The sequence below is a fragment of the Aegilops tauschii genome, chromosome 6 (genome assembly GCF_002575655.3).
Source record: "Aegilops tauschii subsp. strangulata cultivar AL8/78 chromosome 6, Aet v6.0, whole genome shotgun sequence".
NCBI lineage: Eukaryota > Viridiplantae > Streptophyta > Magnoliopsida > Poales > Poaceae > Aegilops > Aegilops tauschii.
In genome coordinates, this window is record NC_053040.3 from 328147754 (window position 1) to 328153628 (window position 5875).

A 5875-nucleotide genomic window follows, 5' to 3' on the forward strand; every position below is an offset into this window, starting at 1 on the left:
CCTTTGAGAGGAAGTACGTCTCCGTTGGAGCGGTGTGGAGGCACAATGCTCCCCAAGAAGCCACAAGGGCCACCGTATTCTCCTCACGCCCTCATACAATGCGAGATGCCATCCTTCCTTGGCTACGGTAAAAGGTCGGAGATGCACAATATCTTCGGGTGGAATAGCTTCTTGGAGAATGAAGAGTGCGGACTAGTTGAATTGATGATTCGCGGCTTCTCTAGGAGTGAAGTTTCTTGGTTCGTGCGGGTAGAAACCTTGCTCAATAATTCTCCAAAGATTAGTAGAGCTATGATTTAAATGATGTTTAAAGCGATACACCCAAGAGGCAAAATCCTCATTTTTCACAAGCTTAGGAGGAGGACCAACATGATTCAAATGCGTGGAGTGAACCGGTCCTCCATAAGTGATTGGAGGTTCAACATGGGCAAATATGCCATTTCCACTTCTACCACTAGGCAAAGGAACTCGTTCTCTAGTAGCTTCCCCCTTGTTGGAGTTAGAATCCGTCACCTTGTTAGTGGGGTCAGCCACTTTCAACGGTGCGGTGGATAATTTAAGGCCTTCTAAAAACTTATTGAACATGCCTTCAACCTCGGTCGCCATGGAGGTTTTCAATGTGTCCAAAGCCGCATTGTGAACTCCTCACGAGAGACCGAGGTTCCCCCATCGCCGTAGACGATAACGGATTCACACCGGAGTGCTCCTCCCCACCGTCTACAGTGTCAACCATACTCTTCGGACGGCAAAGTCCTTAATAAAGAGACGAGGCTCTGATACCAATTGAAAGGATCGATATAGTTGACTATAGGGGGTGAATAGGCAACTAACAATTTTTAGCTTTTCTTTACCAAATTAAACTTTGCATCAAAGTAGGTTGTCTAGATATGCAACTAGGTGAGCAACCTATATGAAGCAACAACAACAAGTGCACAAGCAAGCAAGAGATACAACAGAAATAAGCTTGCACAAGTAAATGTAAGATATAACCAAGAGTGGAGCCGATGGAGACGAGGGTGTGTTACCAAAGTTCCTTCCCTTTGAGAGGTATTACTTCTTCGTTGGAGCGGTGTGGAGGCACAATGCTCCCCAAGAAGCCACTAGGGCCACCGTATTCTCCTCACGCCCTCACACAAAGCGAGCTGTCGTGATTCCACTATTGGTGCCCTTGGAGGCGGCGACCGAACCTTTACAAACAAGGTTGGGGCAATCTCCACAACTTAATCGGAGGCTCCCAACGACACCACGAAGCTTCACCACAATGGAATATGGCTCCGCGGTGACCTCAACCGTCTAGGGTGCTCAAACACCCAAGAGTAACAAGATCCGCAAGGGATTAGTGGGGGGAATCAAATTTCTCTTGGTGAAAGTGTAGATCGGGGCCTTCTCAAGCAATCCCTAAAAAATCAACAAGTTTGATTAGCTAGGGAGAGAGATCGGGCAAAAATGGAGCTTTGAGCAACAATGGAGCTTGGGGAGGGAAGAGGTCGTCAACTTGGGGAAGAAGACCCCCTTTATATAGTGGGATGAAAGATCCAACCGTTACCCACTTATTCAGCCCGCGACATGCGGTACTACCGCACATACCCACGGTACTACCGTAAGGACATGCAGTACTACTGCTAGGCAATGCGGTACTACCGCTCGCGCGGCAGGGGGCAGACGAGGCCCTGTTGCGTATAGCAACGAGCGGTAGAACCGCCGAAGCGATACTACCGCGGGCCCTTGCGGTACTACCGCAAGGCAGGGTTCAACTGGGCTGGGAAGGAACATACTAATAAAATTACATCCGTGGCTACTTCCGCTGAGTTTCGGTCCGTGCAAAAATCCGGCACAGTACTACCGCTCACAGGGAGTGTTGGGGAACGTAGTAATTTAAGAAAATTTCCTACGGACACGCAAGATCATGGCGATGCATAACAACGAGAGGGGAGAGTGTTGTCTACGTACCCTCGTAGACCGAAAGCGGAAGCGTTATGACAACGCGGTTGATGTAGTCGTACGTCTTCACGGTCGACCGATCTTCAGTACCGAATGTACGGCACCTCCGTGTTCAGCACACGTTCAGATCGGCGACATCCCATGAACTCACGATCCAGTAGAGCTTCCGGGAAGAGCTTCGTCAGCACGACGGCATGATGACGGTGTTGATGAAGTTACCGATGCAGGGCTTCGCCTAAGCACCGCTACGATATGACCGAGGTGGATTATGGTGGAGGGGGGCTCCGCACACAGCTAAGAGAGATCAATGATCAATTATGGAGGAGGGGGACAGGGCCGGCCCCTATGGCGCGCCCTGGAGGAGTCCTACTCCCACCGGGAGTAGGATTCCCCCCCTCCCTAGTTGGACTAGGAGAGAAGGAAGGTGGAGAGAGGGAGGAAGGAAAGGGGGGGGGGCGCCGCCCCCCTCCTAGTCCAATTCGGACCAGAGGGGGAGGGGGCGCGCGGCCTGCCCTGGCCTCCTCTCTCTCTCTCCACTATGGCCCATTAAGGCCCATACAATTACCGGGGTTTCCGGTAACCTCCCGGTACTCCGGTAAAATCCCGATTTCACCCAGAACCATTCCGATGTCCAAATATAGGCTTCCAATATATCGATCTTTATGTCTTGACCATTTCAAGACTCCTAGTCATGTCCGTGATCATATCCGGGACTCCGAACTACCTTCGGTACATCAAAACACAAAAACTCATAATACCGATCGTCACAGAACTTTAAGCGTGCGGACCCTACGGGTTCGAGAACTATGTAGACATGACCGAGACACGTCTTCGGTCAATAACCAATAGCGGAACCTGGATGCTCATATTGGTTCCTACATATTCTACGAAGATCTTTATCGGTCAAACCGCATAACAACATACGTTGTTCCCTTTGTCATCGGTATGTTACTTGCCCGAGATTCAATCGTCGGTATCTCAATACCTAGCTCAATCTCGTTACCGGCAAGTCTCTTTACTTGTTCTGCAATGCATCATCCTGCAACTAACTCATTAGTTGCATTGCTTGCAAGGCTTATAGTGATGTGCATTACCGAGAGGGCCCAGAGATACCTCTCCGACAATCGGAGTGACAAATCCTAATCTCGATCTATGCCAACTCAACAAGTACCCTCGGAGACACCTGTAGAGCACCTTTATAATCATCCAGTTACGTTGTGACGTTTGGTAGCACACAAAGTGTTCATCCGGTAATCGGGAGTTGCATAATCTCATAGTCATAGGAACATGTATAAGTCATGAAGAAGGCAATAGCAGTAAACTAAAACGATCAAGTGCTAAGCTAACGGAATGGGTCAAGTCAATCACATCATTCTCCTAATGACGTGATCCCGTTTATCAATTGACAACTCATGTCTATGGTTAGGAAACTTAACCATCTTTGATCAACGAGCTAGTCAAGTAGAGGCATACTAGTGACACTCTGTTTGTCTATGTATTCACACATGTATTATGTTTCCGATTAATACAATTCTAGCATGAATAATAAACATTTATCATGAAATAAGGAAATAAATAATAACTTTATTATTGCCTCTAGGGCATATTTCCTTCAGTCTCCCACTTGCATTAGAGTCAATAATGTAGATTACACAGTAATGATTCTAACACCCATCGAGCCTTGGTGCTGATCATGTTTTGCTCATGAGAGAGGCTTAGTCAACAGGTCTACAACATTCAGATCCGTATGTATCTTGCAAATCTCTATGTCTCCCACCTGGACTTGATCGCAGATGGAATTGAAGCGTCTCTTGATGTCTTTGGTTCTCTTGTGAAATCTGGATTCCTTTGCCAAGGCAATTGCACCAGTATTGTCACAAAATATTTTCATAGGACCCGGTGCACTAGGTATGACACCTAGATCGGATTTGAACTCCTTCATCCAGACTCCTTCATTTGCTGCTTCCGAAGCAGTTATGTACTCCGCTTCACACGTAGATCCCTCCACGATGCTTTGTTTAGAACTGCTCCAACTGACAACTCCACCGTTCAATATAAACACGTATCCGGTTTGCGATTTAGAATCGTCCGGATCAGTGTCAAAGCTTGCATCGACGTAACCATTTACGATGAGCTCTTTGTCACCTCCATAAATGAGAAACATATCCTTAGTCCTTTTCAAGTATTTCAGGATGTTCTTGACCGTTGTCCAGTGATCCACTCCTGGATTACTTTGGTACCTCCCTGCTAAACTAATAGCAAGGCACACATCAGGTCTGGTACACAACATTGCATACATGATAGAGCCTATGGCTGAAGCATATGGAACACTTTTCATTTTCTCTCTATCTTCTGCATTGGTCGGGCATTGAGTCTTACTCAACTTCATACCTTGTAACACAGGCAAGAACCCTTTCTTCGCTTGATCCATTTTGAACTTCTTCAAAACTTTATCAAGGTATGTGCTTTGTGAAAGTCCAATTAAGCGTCTTGATCTATCTCTATAGATCTTGATGCCCAATATATAAGCAGCTTCACCGAGGTCTTTCATTGAAAAACTCTTATTCAAGTATTCTTTTATGCTATCCAGAAATTCTATATCATTTCCAATCAACAATATGTCATCCACATATAATATTAGAAATGCTAGAGCTCCCACTCACTTTCTTGTAAATACAGGCTTCTCCAAAAGTCTGTATAAAACCATATGCTTTGATCACACTATCAAAACATTTATTCCAACTCCGAGATGCTTGCACCAGTCCATAAACGGATCGCTGGAGCTTGCATACTTTGTTAGCACCTTTTGGATCGACAAAACCTTCTGGTTGCATCATATACAACTCTTCTTCTAGAAATCCATTCAGGAATGCAGTTTTGACATCCATTTGCCAAATTTCATAATCATAAAATGTGGCAATTGCTAACATGATTCGGACAGACTTAAGCATCGCTACGGGTGAGAAAGTCTCATCGTAGTCAACTCCTTGAACTTGTCGAAAACCTTTCACAACAAGTCGAGCTTTGTAGACAGTAATATTACCATCAGGGCCAGTCTTCTTCTTGAAGATCCATTTATTCTCGATGGCTTGCCGATCATTGGGAAAGTCAACCAAAGTCCACACTTTGTTCTCATACATGGATCCCATCTCAGATTTTATGGCCTCAAGCCATTTTTCGGAATCTGGGCTCATCATCGCTTCCTCATAGTTCATAGGTTCGTCATGGTCAAGCAACATGACCTCCAGAACAGGATTACCGTACCACTCTGGTGCGGATCTTACTCTGGTTGACCTACGTGGTTCGGTAGTAACTTGATCCGAAGTTTCATGATCATCATCATCATTAGCTTCCTCACTAATTGGTGTAGGTGTCACAAGAACCGGTTTCTGTGATGAACTACTCTCCATTAAGGAAGCAGGTACAGTTACCTCATCAAGTTCTACTTTCCTCCCACTCACTTCTTTCGAGAGAAACACCCTCTCTAGGAAGGATCCATTCTTAGCAACAAATGTCTTGCCTTCGGATCTGTGATAGAAGGTGTACCCAATAGTCTCCTTTGGGTATCCTATGAAGACACATTTCTCCGATTTGGGTTCGAGCTTATCAGGTTGAAGCCTTTTCACATAAGCATCGCAGCCCCAAACTTTAAGAAACGACAACTTTGGTTTCTTGCCAAACCACAGTTCATAAGGCGTCGTCTCAACGGATTTAGATGGTGCCCTATTCAACGTGAATGCAGCTGTCTCTAAAGCATAACCCAAAACGATAGCGGTAAATCAGTAAGAGACATCATAGATCGCACCATATCCAGTAAAGTACGATTACGACGTTCGGGCACACCATTACGCTGTGGTGTTCCGGGTGGCGTGAGTTGCGAAACTATTCCGGATTGTTTCAAATGAAGACCAAACTTGTAACTCAAATATTCTCC